This window comes from Somniosus microcephalus, chromosome 19 (assembly GCF_052327205.1).
Source record: "Somniosus microcephalus isolate GS21.2 chromosome 19, FLI_Smic_1.0, whole genome shotgun sequence".
In the NCBI taxonomy this organism is placed as follows: Eukaryota; Metazoa; Chordata; class Chondrichthyes; order Squaliformes; family Somniosidae; genus Somniosus; species Somniosus microcephalus.
Genome location: NC_141005.1, coordinates 5,867,167 through 5,893,657, shown reverse-complemented (window position 1 = coordinate 5,893,657; position 26,491 = coordinate 5,867,167). Strand labels below are relative to the sequence as shown.

General features: G+C 46.2%; 2 protein-coding genes across 2 annotated transcripts in view; both read left to right on the top strand.

Annotated features, from left to right (window-relative positions):
- The window catches only part of LOC147103522 (peripheral-type benzodiazepine receptor-associated protein 1-like), a 113,789-nt gene that overhangs the window by 21,349 nt on the left and 65,949 nt on the right, over positions 1-26,491 (top strand). The window lies entirely within an intron of this gene.
- The window catches only part of rimbp2b (RIMS binding protein 2b), a 349,606-nt gene continuing 336,090 nt past the window's right edge, over positions 12,976-26,491 (top strand). The window contains exon 1 of the mRNA XM_086011890.1: positions 12,976-13,121. The gene's annotated coding sequence lies outside the window, so the exon portion shown is untranslated. The remainder of the gene's footprint in view (positions 13,122-26,491) is intronic.

Sequence of the window (26,491 nt, the reverse complement as noted above, 5' to 3'; positions counted from 1 at the left end):
CCGCCATTTAATAAGATCATGGCTGATCTGATCCTAACCGCCAATCCACTATCACAGAACCATCTCCTGAATCTAACAGAATTAAACACACGAAATAGGAGCAGGATCAGGCTACACGGCCCCTGGGCCCGCTCCGCTACCCACAGGGCCATGGCCGATCCGAACCTAGACTCATGTCCAAATTCCTGCCCGCTCCCCATAACCCTTAATTCCCTTTACTTCTAGGAAACTGTCTATTTCTGTTTTAAATTTATGGAATGATGTAGCTTCTACAGCTTTTTGGGGCAGCATATTCCATGGACCTACCACCCTCTGAGTGAAGTAGTTCCTCCTCATCTCAGTTTTGAAAGAGCAGCCCCTTATTCTAAGACTATGCCCCCTAGTTCTAGTTTCACCCATCATCGGGAACATCCTCCCCGCATCCACCCGATCCAACCCCTTCACAATCTTATATGTTTCAATAAGATCGCCTCTCATTCTTCTGAACTCCAATGAGTAGAGTCCCAATCTACTCAACCTCTCCTCATATGTCCATCCCCTCATCCCCGGGATTAACCGAGTGAACCTTCTTTGTACTGACTCGAGAGCAAGTATGTCCTTTCTTAAGTATGGACACCAAAACTGTACGTAGTATTCCAGGTGCAGTCTCACCAATACCTTGTACAACTGAAGCAATACCTCCCTATTTTTATATTCTATCCCCCTAGCAATGAAAGCCAACATTCCATTGGCCTTCTTAATCACTTGCTGCACCTGCATACTAACCTTTTGAGTTTCGTGCACCAGGACCCCCAGATCCCTTTGTACTTCAGTACTTTCCAGTTTCTTGCCATTAAGATAATAACTTGCTCTACGATTTTTCCTGCCAAAGTGCATAACCTCACACTTTCCAGTATTGTATTCCATCTACCAAATCTCTGCCCACTTACTTAGCCTGTCTATGTCCCCTTGCAGGTTTTTTATGTCTTCATCACTCACTACTTTCCCTCCCATCTTAGTATCATCTGCAAACTTTGATATGTTACACTCGGTCCCCTCCTCCAAATCGCTAATATAGATTGTAAAGAGTTGGGGACCCAGCACGGACCCCTGCGGAACACCACTAGTTACTGATTGCCAGTCTGAGAATGAACCATTTATCCCAACTCTCTGCCTTCTGTTAGATAGCCAATCCTCTATCCATGCCAGAATATTACCCCCAATCCCATGATTTTTTATCTTAAGCAATAATCTTCTGTGTGGCACCTTGTCAAATGCCTTTTGGAAGTCTAAATACACTACGTCCACTGGTTCCCCTTTATCCACCCTATATGTTACTTCCTCAAAGAACTCCAGCAAATTTGTCAAACATGACTTCCCCTTCATAAAACCATGCTGACTTTGTCCTATTAAATTATGATTATCCAAATGTCCTGTTACTGTCTCCTTAATAATGGACTCCAAAATTTTACCTACCACAGATGTTAGGCTAACCAGTCTATAGTTTCCAGCCTTCTGTCTACTGATATTTTGAGGTGTGACACTTGACGTGACAATTTGAGGCGTGACGCTTGGTGTGACAATTTGAGGAGTGATGCTTGGTGTGACAGTTTTAGGCGTGATGCTTGGTGTGACAATTTGAGGCGTGATGTTTGGTGTGACAATTTGAGGCGTGATGCTTGGTGGTGTGACAATTTGAGGCGTGACGCTTAGTGTGACAATTTGAGGCATGATGCTTGGTGGCGTGACGCTTGTTGGTGTGACAATTTGAGGCGTGACAATTTCTGATGTCTTTGAACAGTGTGACACACTAGACTCCAGGCTTTTTAATTACTGTATGTCGATAGATTTTTAATTGGCAGATTGATGAAGATGATGATGGAATTACAATATTAGCAGAAAATGACAATCAAAAATTGCTACCCCATTAAACGGGCTGTTATTAAAAGAAATTGTGCTCAAATTTTGACAAGCTCGGCATGAGAATTGCTAATATAACGATGTAATGGCCAGAAGTTTCTCAAATATATAAGAATATATATAAGAAGTATAGAAATATTTATGAGGTTAAGTGGAACAGAGCACATGCTGTCCTGCCAGAGTTGGGTATGTGATGTACCCTTGTTCCCAGGCAGTGCATCCGTCACTTCAGCTCGACGGAATGGACAGGAAGTCCTTGGAATGTCGGGGAATCTGAGCTCCTATTAATAGCTAACCTTAAAATAAATTAGCATTTACAAAGAAAAAATTACAGTCTTCCTTTAACATGTAAAGGGGTAACTTGGATGATAAGGAAATATCTCACTGGTTCAGCAAAATTAAATCTATTTTTGGTGTAGAATCACAGGCCGACCGAGGCTGGATCCGGGGCAGCCAGGGTCGGTGTCACAGTCCCAGCCCACTGCCTACTGCAGCCCGCTCTCTCCAAGTGATTTTACGTTAATTGGGGTTGTTAAGCCCGCCCTGCGAGGTTCCCGGCCAATTAATAGGAAGCGGATCTGATGACATCATCTGATGACTCGTCATCAGCCGGTTTCCTTAAAGGGGCCATGTCCACATTCATTTTGGCTGTTGTGCTGTCAGTGTTCTACAGCATTGAGGTGCTGCAAACACTGACAAGCACTGCACAGAGGTACAAGGCTGCACCCAGGCTCTCCCATGACTCCTTCCATATGCTTATGGAGGGAGTCACAGCACGCAGGGAGGTTCTCGTCACCTTCCAATGGGCGGAAGAGACCTCCCCAGGGGACCAACGCAGCCTGGTTACACATTGTACAGGAGGACACAAGCAGGGATGTCCTCAGGAGGACCAGGCTGCAGTGGCACAAACCTTTCAATGATCTCAGTAGATCACGAAACGTTACTGCAAAGCCACACTCACCTTCATCCTGCTGTGCCTCTCATCACATCCCCATCACTCTGCCTTCCCTACCCTACTCCTGCACATCCTTACTCACACCAACTTACCTTGCACCTCCACCCATCCCTCTCTATATCTACATTATCACATCCCCATCTCACTAGCCACCCCCCACACTCACCCTCATCCTAGTGCAATCATACCAACTAACAACACACAAGGGTAGGCACTTGGGTGGTTTAGCCAAAGTTCATGTGAAGTTTCTGTTAATGTGCTGTCAGACATTGAAACCTTTATTTTTAGCACTTTGCTTTCTTGGACAGATTTGTGTGCACCTTTGGAAGTGGTTTAGTGAGTTGGAATGAATGGTGAGACATAAGAGTACGACCCCCACCCCTGCAATGGTGGTGAGTATGAAAAGAATGGCTTGGGCATTGTAGGGATGCTTTATGGTGTTGGTGTGGGGTTGTGCCAACCTGGCGCATCATGTGGCATCCAGGGTGTACAGCATCAAATGAAGTAAATCTGGCCATGGTGAGGCCATCCCTGGCCTCCCAGGCAACAGTGTGCTCAGGTGCTGATGCCCTGTGTCCTGTGCAGCATCAGTTGATTACGTAGAAGGTTGGTGTTGTTGTTGGTGCTGCTGGTGTGCCTGGTGCTGCTGGTGTTGGGGCTGATCTTGGTGAGATTCTGAGGACCAAGGTGAGATATTTTCAAGGGCAACGTTGAAGGGTCATCGACCTGAAACGTTAACTCTGTTTCTCTCTCTACAGATGCTGCCTGACCTGCTGAGTATTTCCAGCATTTTCTGTTTTGAATCCAGTTTACCCAGGCCAGATCCATTCTCATCCCACTGAAATTGGCCTTCCCCCAGTTAAACATTCTTACTCTAGATTGCTCCCTGTTCTTTTCCATAGCTAATCTAAATTTTATGATATTATGATCACTGTTCCCTAAATGTTCACCTACTGACACTTGCTCCACTTGACCCACCTCATTCCCCAGAACCAGATCCAGCAATGCCTCCTCCCTCGTCGGGCCGGAAACATACTGATCAAGAAAGTTCTCCTGAACACACTTCAGAAATTCTTCCCCCTCTCTGCCCTTTACACTATTACTATCCCAGTCTATATTAAGATAGTTGAAGTCCCCCATTATCACTACTCTATAGTTCTTGCATCTCTCTGTAATTTCTCTGCAAATTTGCTCCTCCATATCTTTCCCACTATTTGGTGGCCTATAGAATACACCTAGTAGTGTAATGGCACCTCTAGTATTTCTTAACTCTAACCAAATAGATTCTGTCCTTGACCCCTCCAGGACATCCTCTCTCTCCAGCACTGTAACATTCTCCTTAACCAATACTGGCACACCACCTCCTATCTTTCCTGAACACCTTATAACCAGGAATATTTAATACCCAATCCTGTCCTTTTTTGAGCCAGGTCTCCGTTATTGCCACGACATCATATTCCCATGTGGCTATTTGCACCTGCAGCTCACTTACCTTGTTTACTACGCTTCGTGCGTTCACATACATACACTGTAAACCCATCTTAGACCATTCTGTGTTCTCTCTTAGTCTGACCCCACCTAATACCTTACTATTTCTTACTCTAGTGCTCTCTGCCTCTCCCAATCCTTTGTGCCCATTGTTTCTCCTTTCTAATGTTACATCCTGGTTTTCCTTTTCAAGTATGTATCTAATTCCCTTTTGAAAGTTACCATTGAATCTGCTTCCACCGCCCTTTCAGTCAGCGCATTCCAGATCATCCTAAGACTCCACATTGCTCCCACCAGCCCACCCCACCCCAGTTCTTCTTCCAATTATCGTCAATCTGTGTCCTCTGGTTACCGACCCTCCTGCCACTGGAAACAGTTTCTCCTTATTTACTCGATGAAAACCCCTCAAAATTTTGAACACCTCTATTAAATCTTCCCTTAACCTTCTCTGCTCTAAAAGAACAATCCCAGCTTCTCCAGTTTCTCCATGTAACTGAAACCCCTCTGTGAGTATAATTTCTAGTGAATCCCCTCTGCACCCTCTCCAAGGACTTTACATCCTTCCTAAAGTGCGGTGCCCAGAATTGGACACAACACTCCAGCTGGGGCTGAACCTGTGATTTATGAAGGTTCAGGATAACTTCCTTGCTTTTGTGCTCCACGTTTCTGTTAAAGGATCCCGTGTGCCATTTTAGCAGCTACATTAACCAGCTTCAAAGGTATATTTCTGAAATTTTATTGATTTCAACCCAAGGTTAATAGTCAATCACGACTCTGTGTTCTTTAGATCACCAGGTATTAATCATTCGATATCGAATAGTTTCTGATGTCAGTGAGTTAGTCACTCATTATTATCCATTAAATTTCTACCAGAAAAAGCTCAATTACTTAAACGCCAAGCCTGAAGTTCCAGTAACTAAAGGCTTAAATTAATGAATAATGAAATCCAGCTCAAGACCGGTGATGTGGGACACTCTCTGATGTGTGGATCGAGCAACATATTCTGAAAAAATCAATTATATTCCAGATTGACAAAGTGCAGGTTGTGTCACTCGTTGCCTGTGTGCATATAGATTCAGTGTTTGAACAGTGTGTTGTTTACATGCAATCAAAAAACAGGCCATTCAGCCCATCAAGTCTGCACGGTATTTTTCTCCACCCAGTCTAATCCTACTCTCCCCCTCACTCCTCGTACCCTTTAATATTCACCAGGCTGATACCTGGGATGGCAGGAATGACGTATGAGGAGAGATTGTGTCGATTGGGCTTATACTCACTGGAGTTTAGAAGATTGAGAGGGGATCTCATCGAAACCTATAAAATTCTGTCAGGCCTGGACAGACTAGATGCAGGAAGGATGTTCCCTATGGTCGGGGAGTCCAGAACCAGGGGTCATAATCTAAGGATAAGGGGTAAGCCATTTAGAACTGAGATGAGGAGGAATTTCTTCACCCAGAGAGTGGTGAACCTGTGGAATTCTCTGCCACAGAGGGCGGTGGAGGCCAGTTCATTAAATATATTCAAGAAGGAGTTGGATATATTTCTTAAGGCTAAAGGGATCAAGGGATATGGGGAGAAGGCAGGGACAGGGTACTGAATTTGGATGATCAGCCATGATCTCATTGAATGGCGGAGCAGGCTCGAGGGGCCGAATGGCCTACTCCTGCTCCTATCTTCTATGTTTCTATCCCACCCAGTCTAATCCCACTCTCCCCCTCACTCCCCGTACTCTTTAATATCCCACCCAGTCTAATCCCACTCTCCCCCTCACTCCCCGTACCCTTTAATATCCCACCCAGTCTAATCCCACTCTTCCCCTCACTCACCGAACCCTTTAATATCCTACCCAGACTAATCCTACTCTCCCCCTCACTACCCGTACCCTTTAATATCCCACCAGTCTAATCTCACTCTCCCCCTCACTCCCTGAACCCTTTAATATCCCACCAGTCTAATCCCACTCTCCCCCTCACTCCCCGAAACCTTTACTATCCCACCAGTCTAATCCCACTCTCACCCTCACTTCCCGTACCCTTTAATATCCCACCCAGTCTAATCCCACTCTCCGCCTCACACCCCGCACACTTTAAAATCCCACCCAATCTAATCCCACTCTCCCTCTCACTCCCCGTACCCTTTAATATCCCACCCAATCCAATCCCACTCTCCCCCTCACTCCCCGCACCCTTTAATATCCCACCCAGTCTAATCCCACTCTCCCCCTCACTCACCGTACCCTTTAATATCCCACCCAGTCTAATCCCACTCTCCCCCTCACTCCCCGCACCCTTTAATATCCCACCCAGTCTAATCCCACTCTCCCCCTCACTCACCGTACCCTTTAATATCCCACCCAGTCTAATCCCACTCTCCCCCTCACTCCCCGAACCCTTTACTATCCCGCCAGTCTAATCCCACTCTCACCCTCACTTCCCGTACCCTTTAATATCCCACCCAGTCTAATCCCACTCTCCCCTCACACCCCGCACACTTTAAAATCCCACCCAGTCTAATCCCACTCTCCCTCTCACTCCCGTACCCTTTAATATCCCACCCAATCCAATCCCACTCTCCTGCTCACTCCCCGTACCCTTTAATATCCCACCCAGTCTAATCCCACTCTCCCCCTCACTCCCCGAACCCATTAATATCCCAACCAGTCTAATCCCACTCTTCCCCTCACTCCCTGTAGCCTTTAATATCCCAACCAGTCTAATCCCACTCTCCCCCTCACTCCCTGTAGCCTTTAATATCCCACCCAGTCTATTCCCTCTCTCCTGCTCACTCCCCATATCCTTTAATATCCCATCCAGTCTAATCCCACTCTCCCCCTCACTCCCCGTACCCTTTAATATCCCACCCAGTCTAATCCCACTCTCCCCCTCACTCCCCGAACCCTTTAATATCCCAACCAGTCTAATCCCACTCTCCCCCTCACTCCCTGTAGCCTTTAATATCCCACCCAGTCTAATCCCACTCTCCCCCTCACTCCCCGTACCCTTTAATATCCCACCCAGTCTAATCCCACTCTCCCGCTCACTCCCCACACCCTTTAATATTCTTCTTTTACAAAAACCCATCTAATTACCATTTCAAAGTATTTATGAACACTCTCTGCTGAACAGTTTGTGGCAGAGAATTCCACATTGTAACCACCATCCGTGGAAAGAAATTTTACCTAAACTCCCCTTTATCCTATTTGGCGATTGTTTTATTTAACTTCTCATCATCTTCTCACCAACCGGGTAGACAATCTGTCAATATTCATCTTATCACAATTCTTCCTAATGAAGTGACAGAGACCAGTCACAGGTTGGATTGGAGACTCCTATTTATCTCGCCCATCGTTAAAGCAATGCAACGTGTCAATCACGGATCAGAGTAATTATCCCATCTCCGTGTCCTTGGGTTTGCCAAAAAATCCCTATGTTGCTGGTAGTCAGTCACCTGTGGCCTTACAAACAGGGAGTTAAGACCATTGAAACATAGAAACATAGAAGATAGGAGCAGGAGTAGGCCATTCGGCCTCTCGAGCCTGTTCCGCCATTTAATGAGATCATGGCTGATCATCCAAATTCAGTACCCTGTCCCTGCCTTCTCCCCATATCCCTTGATCCCTTTAGCCTTAAGAAATATATCTAACTCCTTCTTGAATATATTTAATGAATTGGCCTCAACTGCCTTCTGTGGTAGAGAATTCCACAGGTTCACCACTCTCTGGGTGAAGAAATTCCTCCTCATCTCAATCCTAAATGGCTTACCCCTTATCCTTAGACTGTGACCCCTGGTTCTGGACTCCCTGCCATCGGGAACATCCTTCCTGCATCTAGTCTGTCTAGTCCTGTTAGAATTTTATAAGTTTCAATGAGATCCCCTCTCATTCTTCTAAACTCTAGCGAATGTAAGCCTAATCGACCCAATCTCTCCTCATACGCCATTCCTGCCATCCCAGGTATCAGTCTGGTGAATCTTCGCTGCACTCTCTCCATGGCAAGAACATCCTTCCTCAGATAAGGTGACCAAAACTGCACACAATTCTCAAGGTGTGGTCTCACCAAGGCCCTGTACAACTGCAGCAAGACACCCTTGCTCCTGTACTCGAATCCTCTCGCTATGAAGACCAACATACCATTTGCCTTCTTAACCGCCTGCTGCACCTGCATGCTTACCTTCAGCGACTGGTGCACAAGGACACCCAGGTCTCGTTGCACTTCCCCTTTTCCCAATCTATTGCCATTCAGATAATAATCTGCCTTCCTGTTTTTGCCACCGAAGTGGATAACCTTGCATTTATCCACATTATACTGCATCTGCCCAATCACCCAATCACCCAACCTGTCCAAATCATACTGGAGTTTCACTGCATCCTCCTCACAGCACACACATGCAGTCTTCGGGTAAAGCAGAGTTAGAGAGTACATTAGGAATTGCTAGACCAAAAATGACCAAGGTCCATCGAGTTCGCTTTCTCCCATCCTGGGAGTCCCATGATGCAATGATACTGGGGTTGTTGACCAATCACAGCGACCAATCTCTATCAATGAGTCTACAACAGACCCAGACACGAGTCGAGGAAAACCCCTAGTGGTGGCGAGCTTTGGGAACCAGAGGTCCAAAGTCACCTGTTCTTCCCGAGCTCGCTGCACTCACCACACATCACGGTTCAGATTGCTCACAAACTGTAGAGGATAATTGGATCAGTGCAGGCAAAAATAATCCAGACTCCATTTTAAAGTTATACATTTTATGCCCTTTAGTTTTATATTGGCCCGGATTTTGTGGTCGGCCGCTGGCATCCGAACCGAATGTGCGCTCGCCTGTTGCGAGGCCCCAAACGAAAGGTTGCTGTCAGACTTTGCGGAGTTGCGCGCAGCGCGGTGGCCCGGGATCCCAGGGGCGCACCGTGTGCGGAAGTGTACCTGGGATCACGTGGGCTGGTGCTCCAATCAGGTTATACACCTTCCAGTGACTCAAATGGAGTGGCTTTGGGGAAGGGCCAGGGAGCGAGTCACTTGTCTCCCCTCCTGGCTGTAGGTGGCTCATGGCCAGTTTGGAAAAAGTAAGATTGCTGTGGAGCCCTCACAATAAAACAATTATCCTATAATGCAGCAATATTCATTGCTGAACTGATTTTTTTTCTAAATCCCGTTTAAATGTCAAAGTCTGCAGACGGCGCATAACCATTAAAGGAAAGGATTTTCACCGAAATGAAGATTTTTTTTATTGATGCCGCGCCTGTTTGCACCAGCCATAAAATTTTCAGACATAATTGCTGGGTAGTTGGCGGGCAGTTTGCCCAACTCTGCGCCAGCAATGAGGATTTCCATGGCGATGCAGATCATCTGTCGAGTCGGAACTTGACAGATCGCAAGTTCGGGGTTTAGCGTTGTTTGCGAAGCAGAGAGGTGGAGTTGGTTGGCGGTAGAATATCTCTACATTACAGGCTGAGGAGCTGGGAGATGTACAACTGAAGGGCTACAGCACCACCACTGCTGGGAGTGTGTAACTACAGCGTGACATGTTTACATTGATAATACCATTATAAATGTGGACATAGGAATAAATAGTGGGAAAAACTTGACATAAGCATGACAAAAACATGATAACAGGAAGTGAGGTTTTGTAGAAGTGTATGATTTTAATATATTATAGATATATTTCATGCAGGCGCTATTGGCCACTGATATATTCGCGTCTATAGGCCTAATATTTTGTCAGCCTTGGCTCAGTTTGTAGCGCTCTCACCTCTGATTCAGAAGGTTGTGGGATCAGGTCCCACTCCAGGACTGAGTCCATACTGTAACAGAGTGTGAAAGGGACGATATGTGAGCCAGAGGCTTTTGAGAGCTCTGTATTTGTGATAGGGGTACAGCTTTAAGGAATTGTATAAAATGTCAGAGGTGACAGGTCTGCAGGCAAGGTGGGATAGCCTTAAGAAATCTTTAAAGGCCATTAAGGTCCATCAGGAACAACTCCCAGCCTGGAAGGACAGAAGGCAGGGAAATAGTTCAGTTGGGGGGCAGAGGTTGGAGCCGAGAGTGAGAATGTGTAGGCTGGAAAGTAATCCCAGTTACTGTTTTGTTCATTGCTGCACCTAAAGACACATCTGTCGTGGACCTCTTGTTTTGAACATTAAACTCTGGTCCGCATGTCTAATTGACCACTGGGTCCTGGGCCTGCATCAGCACACTTTGCTATACTGAGGAGGGCGGCATTGTCGGAGGTGCCACCTTTCTGATTAGACAGTAAACCAAAGCCCCATCTATCTGCTCAGGTGGGTGCAAAAGATCTCACAGCACTCCTTGAAGAAGAGCAAGGAGTTCTCTCGCTGTCCTGCCCATCAATACTCCCTCCACCGGAGAGACCAGAGTAACTGGCCATTCAGCTAATGTACTGTTAGTGGGATCTTGCTTTGTACAACCTGGCTCCTGCAAAACAACAGCCTTTATAAAACCGTGGTTAGGCCCCAGCTGGAGAATTGTGTCCAATTCTGGACACCGCACTTTAGGAAGGATGTCAAGGCCTTGGAGAGGGTGCGGAGGAGATTTACTAGAATGGTCCCAGAGATGAGAGACTGGAGAAGCTGAGATTGTTCTCCTTAGAGCAGAGAAGGTTCAGGGGAGATTTAATCGCGGTGTTCAAAATTATGACGGGTTTTGATAGAGTAAATAAGGAGAAACTGTTTCCAGTGGCAGGAGGGTCGGTAACCAGAGGGACACAGATTGAAGATAATCGGCAAAAGAACCAGAGGGGAGATGAGGATTTCCCTTCTACCCAGCGAGCTGTTACGATCTGGAATGCGCTGCCTGAAAGGGCGGTGGAAGCAGATTCAATAGTAACTTTCAAAAGGGAATTGGATAAATAGTTGGAAAGGAAAAATTTACAGGGCTCTGGGGAAAGAGCAGGGGGGAGTGGGACTAACTGGAGAGCTCTTTCACAGAGCCGGCACAGGCACGATGGGCCGAATGGCCTCCTGCTCTGCTGTGAGATTCTATAAACTGTGAATTCCTTGATATGTGAGGCAGTTTGCAACGTCCTGAGGATGTGACGAGGTGCTGTATAGATGCAAGTTCTTCCTTTACGTTGGTCGTAAGAGGTTTATTTGAATGAGTGTGGGCTGCAATCCAGATGAGTTTTGCTGTCCTGGCTCTACCGGTAGGTTTGACCGCTGGCGCTGTCACCATGTGACCGCTTAAACGACTCCGACTGAATTCCACTCGCTATTTTAATGAAGGAGTTAATCAGTTTCCTTTAACACCTCCACTCAGATAGCACAAAGGGGAATTTGGTAACAGCACATTAAAGCTTGTCCAATCATAATCATAATAGCACTCTCCCCTCTGAGTCAGAAGGTCGTGGGTTCAAGTCCCACTCCAGAGACTTGAGCACAGCAATCTAGGCTGACACTCCCAGTGCAGTGCTGAGGGGGCGCCGCACTGTCAGAGGTGTTGTCTTTTGGATGAGATGTTAAACCGAGACCCCGCCTGCTCTCTCAGGTGGACGTAAAACATCCCATGGCACTATTGGAAGAAGAGCAGGGGAGTTCTCCCCGGTGTCCTGGTTCAATATTTATCCCTTAATCCATGTCACTAAAAAAAAAGCAGATTATCTGGTCATTATCTCATTGCTGTTTGTGGGAGCTTGCTGTTCGCAAATTGGCTGCTGCGTTTCCCACATTACAACAGTGACTACACTTCAAAAAGTACTTCATTGGCTGTAAAACGCTTTGGGATGTCCTGAGGTCGTGAAAGGCGCTATAGAAATGCAAGTCTTTCGTTAATTTGTGTCCTTTAAGTTTCTTCCCAGGTCGATGAAGTCACACCTGTCTGTCAGCATATTTTTTGACGCTGAACTGTTTATTCCGCTCCCTCCTTTATTCTAATATAAAATCCGTCGAGCTCAGACACGAGCTCTTGAAAAGTTCATGGTATTTTCAGCATTGGGTTGCAATATTATATATTTTTTGAAGGTTTTCTAGTCGCTGTATCAGCCATTCTCTCTCTGGGGAAAAAAGGATGGTTATTTTGAGAGGTCCTTTGAATATTCATTAAAGGGTTAATATAATCTAATTATGCGATGAATATGATCATCTATTAATAAGCTGTAGTGGTGGATGGCCTTGCTTGGCGTGCATTGGGCAAACGGTGCCATCTTTAGCCTTATTTAAGAAGGGCATTTCATTTTTAATTTAACATCTTGCAGAGTGAGGTTTTACATTGAGTGGGTGGTTGAAATATTGTGGGATTTTTCTTCAGGATTGCCCAGATTGCCCGAGCTTGCTGCCGTTGCTAAGGCAGCTGACAATCGGCCCTTGGCTTTATTTTTTTTTCATGTGGTAGTTTCGCATGCAGTTCTCCATTTGAGGATTGCAAGCAGGTAAATCCTGTCGCGCAGATCCTGCTGTACATCTGGTTCTGGTATCTCATTGGGCAGTGTGGTGTGTGTGTGTGTGGGAGAGAGAGAGAGAGAGACTGAATGTACAGCTGATTGGTTCATCCCACTGGGATATGGGGAAGAGAGTGCAATAAAAAAAAATCTGCAGAGCTGTTACAACAGTACAAGAGAAGGGGAGCTATATTCTGGCCTGTCCTTGCCAAAAAAGCCCCACTGAGTGATCAGGAAACTGACAAAGAAGGAAACACCGTGTCTCTGTGCAGCAATTTCCACCGGCTCGGTGACAGGCAATGAATCATTTGAGCTGAACACAAGACACCGTCTCAGTCCGATTGTAATTCGACACACTGGACTCGAGCTCTCGCTGGGAGCCCATCATTCCAAGGTAGGCTGCTTATTTCTCAAGCAGAAATGTTTTGACGCAGGTCTGTGATTTGTGTGTTTAGTCCTTTTTAAACGAGGTGCTTTATGCTTTTTCAATGCATCACCCACACACACACACATGCACACATGCCCCGGGTCTAATGCAGCAAGAGTAGATTATGCCAGAGCTCCTCTCTCCGTTGCTGGCTCTTAATCTTTGCTTTCTGCTGCTGTTGGGCTGACGTGTTTGTTTTTTTAAATAGAGGCTTTCAGCAAAAGAATGTGATTCCCTTTCGGTCACTGGGCCGCTGGAGCATTTTCTGTCTTCTTCCTGTTTTGTGATGTCTCAGTTAAAACCGAACCCAGTACATTAGCTGGAAAGACACCTCAGTTTTGCCTCTGCATTGCTGTGCGCACACTCACTCACTCACAGTCTTTGCAAGCACCCAGCCAATGCTTGATGCCAGGGAGAGATTCAGGAGTTTACAGTCGCTCTGATACTAGATGCAAAGCCTATCAGAATGAATACTATTCTTTCCCCCCCTTTCTTAATTCACCAATCTTGTTCCTTTTTGAGCATTATCAATAATGCAAAAATACTCTGGGTACTGGGCAGCCTGTAGCCAGTAGTTTAAACTCAACTCTGCAATCACTATCTCTCCAAGGAAGCAAATTGCAACTGAACTCTTTTTTTTAATACAAGACAAACTGCAAAATGGATTCCCATCTTTCCAGTGCGATGCTGATGTTGCCCTGCCACCAGAATGAATCTGGACCATGCCTTGCAATGTGGAGTTTTACACCTAACCTCTGGCAGATGTGTTTAAATAATACACAGCACTGCTGCAGTGACCGACCATCAAGTACAAAAGGTCAAAGTTAGTTAATGCAATGGGACCGCTTAATTACCATAACTAGCAATTTAAAAAGAATTCCACACTGCACGTGGCTTAAAAAGCAATTAATTTCACATTTCTCTGTCGTAATGCACAGGTTTGCAAAGAGCCCTGTGCAAATCCCACTGAGCACCCTGTCGCTCTCTTCTGACCATAGAGAATGGACAACTATTTCTGGTTAATCTTGGAGAGGTTCACTCACACAAGAGCTGTCTGTTTTAAACATAAATGTTTGAATCGAGAACAAGGGGACCGCACTGAACTGTAATTCTAATTTCACCCCCACCCCTCTCCCCCTCTCTCTGCTTACAACAAATTCCCATCAATCTTAGGTGGAGAAATTCGGTGGGTTAGCACCTCCCACTCACGCTCCCGGGGGGCGGTAACAGGGCGCTAACGCCTCACCGCCCGGGCGCGACGTGATGAACAGCTCCCGTGAACTTCAGTGGGAGGTTTGCGGCGGTGGTAAGACTTTGCGATACGATCTCCTTCGCCTGGAGATTGTGACGTCATCACCGTGCGCATCGCTCCGGACCCGAACTTCGGCTCCGCCCCCTGCAGCAGCGCCGGGCGACGACACCGACAGCTGCAGGAGGCGTTGTTCGGGAGGCCGGGCGCTTCGGGGGCCGAGGTTAAAGGGGAGGTCGCTGAGGTAAGTACCTAAATTTGTGAAATGATTTTGGTCAATTTTTTTCACTTCTCCTGGGCCGCGATCGATCGGCCCAGCGCTCTGCTGCAGTGCACGGGGCTGATCGGGCCAGATCGCGGCTGCCGTCAGGGACCAGCTGACTGGTCCCAATGCAGAGCCTGCAGCGATGGCCTTTCCCTTTAAAGGAGGGAAGGAGCCTCGGATCGCAGCTGCGCTGCACCACAACGCTCCCGCCTGCGTCCTTTAGCGCTCCACTTCCTTCCTGGAGCGCTAAACCCAATTTTGTGAAAGCTGGGAATCATTAGCACCCGGCGCTAAATTTCCCAGATTTCCAAGGTTACCGCCCCCGAATGGGACGATTATGAGTTTCTGCCCCTTAGTTTCTTGGCTGAAAAAGGCAGATTTTGTCGAGAGGTGATAGACTGGAAAAAAGAAAGACTTGCATTTCTATAGCACCTTTCATCACCTCAGGATGTCCCAAAGCGCTTTACGGCCAGTGAAGTACTTTTGAAGTGTAGTCAATGTTGTAATGTAGGAAACGCGGCAGCCAATTTGTGCAGAGCAAGCTCCCACAAACAGCAGTGTGATAATGACCAGACAATCAGTTTTTTTATGTGTTGGTTGAGGGATAAATATTGGCCAGGACACCAGGGAGAACTCGCCTGCTTTTCTTCGAAATAGTGGCTGGGGGATTGTTTACCTTCACCTGCGAGAGCAGACGGAGCCTTGGTTTAACATCACATCCAAAAGGCGGCACCTCCGACAGTGCAGCACTCCCTCAGTACTGCACTGGAGTGACAGCCTAGATTGTTGTGCTCAAGTCTCTGGAGTGGGACTTGAACGCACAACCTTCTGACTCAGAGGTGAGAGAGAGAGAGCCCACTGAGCCACGGCTGACATCTATAATGAGCATTTACTTGTGTGGTGCAGTTTCACAAGCACATCTCTCTGTATTAAGGTAGAAGGAACATGTGGGAATGGACAATTCTGACTGACTTTAAATGACCCTATCACCAATCAGCCAAATATTTAAATGGACGAAAAGCAATTTTGTTCAACTCTAATTATTTCTGAATATACACAGTGAATGAGTCAGTATCAGCATGTAGTAAGGATTGCACACTCAGGATTACATCGGATATACGGCACAGAAACAGGCCATTCGGCCCAACCAGTCCGTGCCAGCGTTTATGCTCCACTCGAGCCTCCTCCCGTCTTTCCTCATCTAACTCTATCAGCGTAACCCTCTATTCCCTTCTCCCTCATATGCTTATCTAACTGCCCCTTAAATGCATCGATACTATTCGCTTCAACCACTCCCTGTGGTAGCGAGTTCCACATTCTCACCATTCTTTGGGTAAAGAAGTTTCTTCAGAATTCCCTATTGGATTTCTTGGTGACTATCTTATATTGATGGCCTCTAGTTATGCTCTTCCCCACAAGTGGAAACATTCTCTCTGTATCCACTCTATCAAAACCTTTCATGATTTTAAAGACCTCTATTAGGTCACCCCTCAGCCTTCTTTTTTCAAAAGAGAGACCCAGCCTGTTCATCCTTTCCTGATATGTATACCCTCGCATTTCTGGTATCATCCTTGTAAGTCTTCTCTGCACCCTCTCCAGTGCCTCTATATCCTTTTTATAATATGGCGACCAGAATTGTACGCAGTACTCCAAGTGTGGTCTAACCAAAGTTCGATACAAGTTTAACATAACTTCCCTACTTTTCAATTCTATCCCTCTTGAAATAAACCCTAGTGCTTGGTTTGGTATTTTTAAATGGCCTTGCTAACCTGTGGCGCAACTTTTAGTGATTTGTGTATTTGTACTCCGAGATCCCTTTGTTCCTCTACCCCACCCAGACTCGCACCCTCCAAGTGATATGTGACCTCCCTATTCTTCCTACCAAAATGTAATACCTCACATTTATCTGTGTTGAACTTCATTTGCCAATTATTTGCCCATTCTGCAAGTTTATTAATGTCCTCCTGTAATTTGTTGCAGTCCTCCTCAGTGTTGACTCTCTCCCCCATCCGCAAATTTAGAAATTGTGTTTTTGATTCCAAAGTCTAAATTGTTAATGTAAATTGTGAACAGCAGTGGTCCCAGCACTGATCCTTGTGGAACACCACTACCCACCTTCTGCCACTGTGAATAGCTACCCTTTACTCCCACTCTCTGTTTTCTGTCTTGAAGCCAGCCAGCAATCCATTCTGCTACTTGTCCCCTGACTCCGCATTCTCTGACCTTGTTCATCAGTCTATTATGGGATACCTTATCGAAGGCCTTATGAAAATCTAGATAAATTACATCTACTGCATTACTATTGTCTACTCTCTCTGTTACCTCTTCAAAAAATTCAATGAGGTTTGTCAAGCAAGACTTTCCCTTTTGAAATTCAGGTTGACTATTCATTATTATGTTTTTGGTTTCTAGATGATCTTCTATTTTCTCCTTTAGTAACATAGAAACATAGAAGATAGGAGCAGAAGTAGGCCAGTCTGCCCCTCGAGCCTGCTCCGCCATTCAATGCGATCATGGCTGATCATCCAAATTCAGTACCCTGTCCCTGCTTTCTCCCCATACCCCTTGATCCCTTTAGCCTTAAGAAATATATCCAACTCCTTCTTGAATATATTTAATGAATTGGCCTCTACTGCCTTCTGTGGTAGAGAATTCCACAGGTTCACCACTCTCTGGGTGAACAAATTCCTCCTCATTTCTGTCCTAAATGGCCCACCCCTTATCCTTAGACTGTGACCCCTGGTTCTGGACTCCCTGACCATCAGGAACATCCTTCCTGCATTTAGTCTGTCCAGTCCTGTCAGAATTTTATAAGTTTCAATGAGATCCCCTCTCATTCTTCTAAACTCCAGCGAGTACAAGCCCAATCGTCCCAATCTCTCCTCATACGTCATTCCTGCCTTCCCAGGTATCAGTCTGGTGAATCTTCGCTGAACTCCTTCCATGGCAAGAACATCCTTCCTCAGATAAGGCGACCAAAACTGCACACAATACTCAAGGTGTGGTCTCACCAAGGCCCTGTACAACTGCAGCAAGACATCCTTGTTCCTGTACTCAAACCTTCTCGCTACGAAGGCCAACATGCCATTTGCTTTCTTAACCGCCTGCTGCACCTGCATGCTTACCTTCAGCGACTGGTGCACAAGGACACCCAGGTCTCGTTGCACTTCCCCTTCTCCCAATCTATTGCCATTCAGATAATAATCTGCCTTCCTGTTTTTGCCACCAAAGTGGATAACCTCACATTTATCCACGTCATATTGCATCTGCCATGCTTCTGCCCAATCACCCAACCTGTCCAAATCATCCTGTAGTTTCTTGGCATCCTCCTCACAGCACACACGCCCACCCAGCTTTGTGTCGTCTGCCAATTTGGAGATATTACATCTAGTTCCCTTGTCTAGATCATTAATATATATTGTGAATAGCTGGGGTCCAAGGACCGATCCCTGCGGTACCCCACTAGTCACTGCCTGCCACTCGGAAAAAGACCCGTTTATTCCAAGTCTTTGCTTTCTGTCTGCCAACCAGTTCTCTATCCAAGTCAATACCTTGCCCCCAATCCCATGTGCCTTAACTTTACACGCTAATCTCTTGTGCGGGACCTTATCGAAAGCCTTCTGAAAGTCCAAATACACCACATCCACTGGTTCTCCCTTATCTATTTTACTAGTTACATCCTCAAAAAATTCCAGTAGATTAGTCAAGCACGATTTACCTTTTGTAAATCCATGTTGACTTTGTCCGATCCTGTCACTGTTTTCCAAGTGCTCTGCTATTACATCTTTTATAATGGACTCTAGCATTTTCCCCACTACCGATGTCAGGCTTACCAATCTGTAATTCCCCGTTTTCTCTCTACCACCTTTTTTGAATAGTGGGGTAACATTAGCTACCCTCCAATCCATGGGTACTGTTCCAGATTCCATCGAATGTTGGAAGATGATCAGCAATGCATCTACTATTTCTAGGGCCACTTCCTTAAGTACCCTAGGATGTAGATGATCAGGCCCTGGGGATTTATCGGCCTTCAATCCCATCAATTTCCCTAACACCATTTCCCTACAAATACTGATTTCTTTCAGTTCCTCCCTTTCATCAGACCCTATGCTCCCCGACATCTCTGGGAGGTTATTTGTGTCCTCCTTTGTGAAGACAGGACCAAAATAGTAGGGATTCCATTATTTTTCCTACCACTGATGTTAAGCTGACCGGTCTATAATTCCCTGGACATGTTCAATCTCCCTTCTTAAATATAGGTATTACGTTAGCTATCCGCCAGTCCTCTGGCACTACACCTTTTCTAATGAATTATTAAATATGTGTAGTAATGCCTCTGCTATCTCTTCCCTAGATTCTTTTAAAATGCGCGGATGCAATCCATCTGGACCAGGGGTTTTATCCTCTTTGAGTTTGATTAGTTTATTTAATATATCGCCTCTTTTTATTTTAAATGCACTTATCTCATTACTAATCTCATCATCCAATGTCATGTACACCTGTTCTATCTCCCTGGTAAATACTGAAACAAAATAATGATTTAATATTTTTGCCATCTCCCTATCGTTACCTGTGGTATTGTCCTGTCTATCCCTTAATGGCCCTATTCCCAACCCAACCTTTTTTTTTTATTGATGTGCCTGTAAAATATTTTACTATTTTGTTTTATGTTCCTTGATAATTTTATGTCATAGTTCCTCTTTGCCTTCCTAATTGTTTTTTTGACTTCTCTCCTAATCTCTTCATATTCTCCCTTATGATGCTCTCCCTTGCTGTCTATGCACTTCATGTGTGCCTCTGCCGGTACCCTCAGTTGTTCCCTTATGGCTTTATTCATCCATGGAGTCTCATTAGTGTTTAGTTTGTTCTTTCCTTTTAGCGGAATATATTTTTCCTGCACTCTGTTGAACACCGTTTTAAATGTTTCCCATTGCTGTTCGACATCGTTGTTTGCCAATATTGTTGCCCATTTTATTTTCCCAAGTTCTATTCTCAGCTCCTCAAAATCAGCTTTTCTCCAAACGATTAACCTGATCTTCGCCACACTTATGTCCTTCTCAATTATCATCTTATAGCGTATTATATTATGGTCTCTATTGCCTAGATGTTCCCCTACTTTTACTTCTCTTATCTGCTCTGGTTCATTCCCCATTACTAGATCCAATATCGAATCCTCCCTTGGGCTTTTTACATATTGGGTTAGAAAGGAGTCCTGTACACACTGTAGGAACTCCATTCCCTTATACCCTTTATCTCTTTCCTCCTTTAAGACGCTCCTTAAAACCTACCTTTGGTCACCTGCCCTAATTTATCCTTATGTGGCTCGGTGTCAAGTTTTTTTTGTCTTAAAATACTCCTGTGCAGCGCCGTGGGACGTTTTACAACGTTAAAGGCGCTATATAAATACAAGTTGTTGTTGTTACCTACCTCGTCTGTCCAGTTAATATCGGGTAGTTGAAATCCCCCATGATTATTATTCTCTTTTTCACTCATTTCCCTAATTTGTCTGCATATTTCTTCCTCCACCTCCCTTCCACTATTAGGTGGTCTGTAGACTAAACCTATTAGTGTGATTGATCCTTTATTATCTATTATCTCTATCCATATGGATTCTATTTTTGTCTTGCTGATAGCTGCGTCACTTTTTTCTACTGCCATTATGTTATCCCTAATCAGTACAGCTACTCCACCTCCCCTTTTTCCCCTCTATCTTTTCTAAATATGTTACACCCTGCAATGTTTAATTCCCAGTCCTGATTTTTCTGTAGCCATGTCCCAGTAATCCCTACTTTGTCTGGTTCCTCGCAACACATGATTGCCTCCAGGTCCCTGGTTGTATTACAGTGTGCATTGCTGTACAGACAGTTTAACTCATTTTAATAGGATTTCCTCTCACTTTATGTTTAACCATCTTTGTAGACTCCTGTTCTATAACTCTATTTATTCCCTTGCCATCAATGTCCTCCCTTACTTTATTCTTTCCTATGCTCCCTTTTCCTGTTTTGTTTATATTTAGGCTGGTTACATTTCTTGTAGATCCCTCCCCCATTTTACTAGATTAAAGCCTTTGCCACCTCCCTATTAACCCTTTCCACTAGGACACGGGTCCCATCCTGGTTCAGGTGGAGCCAGTCCCATCGGTACAGCTCCTTCCTGGTGTACTGGTGCCAGTGTTCCATGAAAAGGAACCCCTCCTTCCCACACCAGCCCTTTAGTCACGTGTTAATTCTCCTGATCTGACTGCTTTTATGCTAATTTACATGTGGCCATGATGTGTGGCCTCACTGGTTAACAATAGCAGCCTGCATTTATATGAACATGAAGAATTAGCTGCATTAACTTCCATCCTAACAATGCCTCATTTCATCCTTGTTTTCAAATTCCCTCCCTGGCCTTGACCCTCCCTATCTCTGTAACCTCCTCCAGCCCTGCAACACTCCGAGATCTCTGCACTCCTCCAATTCTGGTCTCTTGCCCATCCCTGATTTCCATCACTCCACCATCGGCGGCCGTGCCTTCAGCTGCCTGGGCCCCGAGCTCTGGAATTCCCTCCCTAAACCTCTCCGCCTCTCTACCTGCCCCTCCTCCTCAAAACCTCCCTCTTTGACCAAGCTTTTGGTCACCTGTCCTAATATCTCCTTATGTGGCTCGGTGTTAAGTTTGCCAAGCTATGGGGAAAGAGAAGGGGGCAGTGGAACAAATCGGATAGCTCTTTCAAAGAGGCAGCACAGGCACCCTGGGTGTTCCATTGCATTGTGAAGCACCTTGGGATGTTTTACTACGTTAAAGGTGCTATATAAATGCAAGTTGTTATAGCTGAGGTAGGGGAGGAGACTGGCCGTTTTGTGGAGGTGTAAACAAATGTGCCTGTGGAAGGAAATGAACCAGTCCAACAGCTGCTATTGGTTCACCCTCATTTTTAAAAATGGAATTGGCAGAGTTTGCATTTGTCGAGGAGGAGGATGATACCGGAGCTGGAACACTCTTCCATTCTCAGCACCCAGTATCAGCATGAGGTATCAATCAACCTTAGTACAGCCAGAACTAAACTGGTGTGAGAAATGAACACACTGTAGGTATTCGTGGTCACCGATGTAGGTATTGGACGAATCCCTACTCAATAATCGAGTTCGACTCCAGGAGAACAATCAAAAAGGTTTTTAATGCAGGAACAGAGGAATTCAAACAGGTTGCAGAGCTAGGTACAGGAGAGCCATAAAATAGGTCTTCACCAGACGGAGACGCCACGAGGACTGAGTAGGCAGTCCCGTGGATTGCGTGATGACGTCATCGTGTTCTTCCCGCGCTTGGGTAGTCATGTGACTTGCGTGATGACGTCATCGCGTTTGCCCACGCTTGGGACGGTCACGTGATGTGCGACGTGACGTCATCGCGTTAACCCGCGTCATCGCGTTTGCCCGTGCTCCCAAAGGAGGAAAGCCCCGCACCGGCTGCATCGTTACGTTAAAGGGAATTATGTACGGTAAGTAAGTAAGGTGGTACAGCTACATGCGCCCCCCCCCAGAATTCGCTTTAACGGTCGACGTCAAACGATGAGATGGTCTGACGAGCCTGTCCGAACGACTCCTGTAGTCTCGAGATGGAGACTGCTGGTGGCTGACGGTCTGGCGGGCGGTCGTACTTGGGTTGGCGTAACGACGATGGGTGGTCAGTGGTCTCGGCGGTCGTGCTGTCTCGACTTGGCGGGCGAGGTCCAAATATGTGCTGGTCGTGAGCGGATCCTTGCTTGCGTCGTGGCGGATAAAACGTATCCAGCCTTGCGAAGGACCGTGGCGCCATGGCGAATAAAACGTATTCAGCCATGCGAAGGACCGTGGAAGTGTGTGACCTCTGTAGCCCGTGGTTCGAAGCGGGCGCTGGGGTGAAATGGCTGGCCGCGTCATAGAGACTGGCAGGTTGGGCAGACGCGGACCATGGCTCTGTCATTGTTGGGAAAAGGTTCCCAGTCTGACGAAATCTGCAGGAACGCCGAACGGGTGATCCAAGAGGAAAAAAACGTGGGTCTGGGCAGGTCGGTGAACTCGCCGACAGGCGAGCGAACTCTCCGGCAGTCGGGAACGCACGGAACGGTGCGTGCCGTAGTGTTACTACGGTAACACAGAAGAGAGTGAACCGTTGCTGCGTTGATCAGTGATCGGTGATGACAGCAATTTTCGCGTGGCCGATCGCGGCCGCGGGATGCCCGTTGGACCCGTCCTTGATGGTCGCAGCATCAGTAGATGTTTGCTTTTGTTGAGGGGAAAACTGTTGAGAAGGCAGCAACGCTTCTAGTTGTTGTTGATTGCGGTAGGGGGAAAAACTGCCGGGAGGGCGGCAACGCTTCTAGTTGTTGTTGATTTCGGTAGGGGGAAAAACTGCCGGGAGGGCGGCAACGCTTCGCCGTCGCGCCGAAAAGCGTGGTAGAAAAGACAGACCAGCAGGCTGACGGGCTGGTGCGGCGTCGGCGGGGGATGGGTCCTCGTGGTTTGCGAGGGGCGAGTCCTCGTGGGTTGCAAGGGGTGAGCCCTCGTGGGTTGCGAGGGGCGAATCCTCGTGGATTGCGAGGGGCGAGTCCTCGTGGGTTGCGAGGGGTGGTTTGTGAGGACTGAGTCCTCGTGGCCTCTCCGCCGGGGCACGCTCCAATCCTGTGAGCCCGTAAACGTGCTGTACCCGCGCTGTGAGGATGTTATACTTGTAGTTCTGCCGTGGGGTTGAAGAGGCTGACGCTCCGAAAGTCGGTAGAGCTGTCGAAAATGGAGACCGTAGCCAGGTACGTGGTCTGCGCCGTATCGATGTTGCATAAGGCGAACAGGGCTTCTACCAGGATAAAGCACGAGGGCGGTTGTTGTTCCCAGTGTTGCGGTAGCTGAGCGAAACGGCTGTAGCTTTCAGGCGTGCTTCTTTCGTGAAAGACGTTCACGAAAAACGGGGTCAGCAATGTAGGTGTTGATGAGCTCCCGTCCTCACGTCGTTGGTCACCAATTGTAGGAATTGGTGTTCGTCGGTTGTCGTTAGTCAGTTGTTCGTCGTGCCGTTCTTCTGTGAAAACGTTCACAGAGACGGGGTTCAGGCTGTGCGCTTCCTCCGTGAAAAACGTTCACGGAAACGGGGTCACCAATTGTAGGTATTCGTGGTCACCGATGTAGGTATTGGACGAATCCCTACTTAATAATCGAGTTCGACTCCAGGAGAACAATCAAAAAGGTTTTTAATGCAGGAACAGAGAAATTCAAACAGGTTGCAGAGCTAGGTACAGGAGAGCCATAAAATAGGTCTTCACCAGACGGAGACGCCACGAGGACTGAGTAGGCAGTCCCGTGGATTGCGTGATGACGTCATCGCGTTCTTCCGCGCTTGGGTAGTCACGTGACTTGCGTGATGACGTCATCGTGTTTGCCTGCGCTTGGGACGGTCACGTGATGTGCGACGTGACGTCATCACGTTAACCCGCGTCATCGCGTTTGCCCGCGCTTCCAAAGGAGGAAAGCCCCGCACCGGCTACATCGTTACGTTAAAGGGAATTATGTACGGTAAGTAAGGGACACTCGGTGGTACTGCTACAACACCACCAAACCAGATGATCTGGTTATTTATCTCCTTGCTGTTTCTGGGAGCTTGCTGTGCACAACTTGGCTGCCGCGTTTCCCTACATTACAACAACAACCACTTGTATTGATATGGCGCCTTTAACGTAATAAAACGTCCCAATTGCAACAGTGACTACATTCCAGAAGTAATTTGTTGTCTGTAAAGCACTTTGGGACGTCCTGAGGCCATGAAAGGTGCCGCAGAAATGCAAATTTTAACCAACTTTCACTTCGCAAACGTGTTATGAGTTTTCACAGTTGAGCCCTGTCTCAGAATGTTCCTGTCTCGGAGATTGGCACAAACCTAGGGTGTGAGATCTGTGGTTCCAATATATCAGCAACCTCTTTGGGACCGCGATATATGTTTACATTAAAACCTTGATGATCTTTCTAATGGATAGTGATGGTTGGATTCCTTAGCGCTTGCTTGAATCATCAAAATATAATTAGACAACAGATGTAGTTCATTGCAGCTCTTGCTTAAACAAACAGAATGTGCAAAAACAGTATTTACACTCAAAACTGCAGCAGAGCACCAGTTTTAAAGGAAATAACACTTTAGATTCAAGTAAGTCCTTACACATCAAGCACCTCTTTCCCCTCTAACAGACTATATTGTGCAGGCTAAATCTATTAGTGAAATTTATTTACGATTTATAATTATACAGAAGTAAAAGATAAATCACAATACAATGCTTGATGCACATAATACTTTAAACTTTTTCTGAAACCAAAATAATAGAAGTGTCTGAAATCATTTGTCAGAACCTTTTAACAGCCACTTTGAAGATAGTAACATGGGCACTCCTTCACTCTGTGGAGATCCATCTCACTGCTGTGACCTGTAAAATAGCTAACAAGAGAACTGGGAATTGCAACTCACACTTCTATGTCACGCAAGTTTTAGACACTCCAGATCAAAACAGCTCTTCTCACGGGTCTGCAAGCCAATCTTTAGTAAATTTTAGTTTTCAGGTAGTAATTTTGATGGATGTCATTATCGTCTAACAGTCCGCTATTGTGTCACATAGCTTTACCTGAAGAATAGTGACTGTTGTCTATCTGCAAGCTTTGCATGCAACCAGCACTTCAAAGTCAGGAGAGAATTTCTGATGTAATTAACTTATAATGACTCCCCTCCGGCAGGTCAACTGGGCTAGACTATCCCCATAGAGATTCTACGTATCCCCAGACCGTATTTGTATATTCATGCAACCACATGCAAAGACAACAGCATTCCCTTTCAGAAACCCCCCCCCCCCCCGAGTTTCATTCCACATTCACAATAAAAGACCTGTGTAAAATTTCATGTGACAAAGACACGAGAGAGATTTCAGGTAAGACTCTGCTTCCATCACCCAGACATCCTCAGAAGTGGAAGAGCACCAATTGCATAACGCTTACACAAGATATGTAACAGCTGGGGTGGCAGAAGCACAATCAAATCATGATCTGGGTATTATCTTAGCTGCCTTCTTCCGCAGTTTCCCTTCTTTCATGAAAATGGAAGAATCATACAGCACAGGAGGAGGCCATTCTGCCCATCGTGCCTGTGCCGGCTCTTTGAAAGATTCTCTCCAATTAGCCCCACTCCCCCCTGCTCTTTCCCCACAGCCCTGTGAATTTTTCCTTGCACATTTTTCTCTTAAAAATTGATAAAATTATGGGAAATTGTGGATTTAAAGGGCTGGATTTTCATTGAGGAGTCGGGTTGGAGGCGGGTGTACAACTTTTACGTTGTAGTCCCGCTTCCATCGAGTTCTAGCCAACCCACGCGATTTTGACTTGATTGACCTTGTTGAGCCCACCCAACAAGCTCAGCAGGCCAATTAAGGGCCACCCGGCAACAGGTGACATCACAGATTGGTATTTCATCTGTCAAGGCCTTTTGACAGATGAAATATCAGCATTTCACAGCTGTTTGAAGCTGTCAAACACTGACAATCTGTACGCTAAGTTAATTCTTTCCTCTCAGGATGATTTAGAGATCTCTCCGGAACAGAAAGCTAAATGCTGCAATTTTTGACAGCTCGCAGCCATTCTGCTTTCTGTGCCGGTGAGATGAGGGACTCCCGAGACCTGAAGGAAGGAAGGCTGTAAAGGTAAGTAAAGGTATGTAAAACTTATTTAAACACTTTACACACACCAAACACACTTACCTTTGCACTCATGCACCCATCACTCACCTGAACACCGGACATCTCGACCCCTCCAAGCCCTTCATCCCGACGGTCCG